The following is a 2,034-nucleotide window of genomic DNA, read 5'->3' as shown; positions in this document are numbered from 1 at the left end:
AGAAAAGCATCGAGATAGAAATCTTCCTCAGCGCGAAAGTTCTTCGCGCTGGGATCAAGGCCATGTAGCTTTGTCGCAATAAATAAGGGATATTTATTGTGAGGAGTAGTTTCTCCAGACAAGCTTTTGATTAGTCGTTCTGGCAAAAGCCACGGCTTCTTTTCAGGGGCACGATGAGACATTTTATTTTCTTCACTCCCCTGAGTGGTAACCACTGAAGCAGGGGTACCACAAGGACTTTTCTTACGATGGCTTACGCCATCGTCGTCACCTTGCACAGAAACACGTGCAGGTGACGGTATGGGAGATCGAACGGGCGATGAGGGATCATCCTTATCGTCGGATCCAAATAGACTATTTACTCGTATATCAGAATGAGCCCTCTCATTCGAAGGCTCATAGTCAGCCGCCTGACGTATATCAGGCGACTGTTCCATTCTTCCCGAGTCGGCCATTTCGTCCGACTCGCATTCGTAGTCGACCTCCAATGAGAGGTCGTATTCACGTGGTCCCTTTATGTTCTCACATTTATTGACGACTATAGCCGATTCGTCTATGCGTTCATACTCGCTGCGAAGTCACAAGTGTTTGAACGATTTCAGGACTTCGTGTGATGGTGGAGACGCAAACGGATTGCAAGATCAAGTGCATCAAAAGTGACAATGGTGGTGAGTTTACAAGTCACCGGTTCAACAAGCACAGGGTGAATCATGGTATCATACACAAAACAAGCGTGCTATACACTCCACAGCAAAATGTATTGGCTGAGAGAATGCACAGAACGCTTGCTGAAATGGCACGTTCGATGTTGAGCCATACGGAGATGGATCGAATGTGGTGGGGTGAAGCTGTTATGACAGCTGCACACATACTAAACCGAATTCCGAACACAGTGCGTCCCAACAAGAGTCCATTTAAAGTGATGAACGGTCGAAACCTGACTTAAGTTACTTTCGTGTATTTGGATCTACTGGTTATACACGAGTAGCGGATTGCAAGCGGACCAAATGGGACAACAAGGCTAACAAGTGCATTTTTCTGGGTTACTCAGACACATCAAAGGCGTACCGTGTGTGGGATGTGGATCGAGAACAGTTGGTGGTGACTCGTTCTGTCACACTAGACGAAAGGCCTCCTTCACGATACAAAAATATTGTTGTGAGTGAAAATCGTGTTATAATCACAACAGCACCATGAAAGAGACAAAAATGCGGTGAATTTACCCATTTCAGCGAATTCTCATGATGCGGAAGACATGGAAGCTGATGGAGCAGATGATGTTGACACTAGCTAGGAAGACATGGTTGTGGATGCCTATGGTGAGGACAACAGGTCGGAAAATTTGGAGACTGTTCCGATTGAAGGGGAGCGTTCAGCTGAGCGAACAGGTGAAACACTTAGAGAGTTACGCACACTAAGTGGAGGTGTTGATGAAACGGGTCATCAGCACACGCACATGCTACAAGACATTTGCGATCGCTCAAGTGCAATTGTACCGCGTGTGGAGCAGTGCAACCCGGAGGACAGACTTGAGTATGCTCTGGGTCGAGTAAAAGACGTCTAAGTGACGATTCGTAACCTCGTTTACTTGAAAGTGATAATATTGGACATTGTCGTGGAAATTTACCACTCTTGACAGATGGACCTGTAGTGGATAATGAGGATGATACTGACGTAGTCGAGCCTAAAGCTAAACGTCAATGTATGGGCGATTACGACATTTCGCTTTCTGCCACCGTTCTACCCACGACTTACAAGGAGGCAATACAGTCATCAGAGTCAAAGCAATGGAAAGCAGCAATTCTGACCGAGATTCAAGCTCATGAACGCAATCACACATGGGATGTTGTTCGCCGCCCGTCTGGTGTCAAGGTGATTGGTAACAAGTGGGTTTTTGGGCACAAGTTTGATGAAAATGGTAAAATTGTGCGTTATAAGGCGCGTTTGGTTGCTCTTGGATACCTACAAACGCATGGTTTTGATTACTTCAATACGTACTCACCGGTTGCGTGCTCAAACACAATTCGCACGTTT

Source organism: Bremia lactucae, linkage group LG19 (genome assembly GCF_004359215.1).
Source record: "Bremia lactucae strain SF5 linkage group LG19, whole genome shotgun sequence".
NCBI lineage: Eukaryota > Oomycota > Peronosporomycetes > Peronosporales > Peronosporaceae > Bremia > Bremia lactucae.
Note: the sequence above shows the minus strand (reverse complement) of the source record.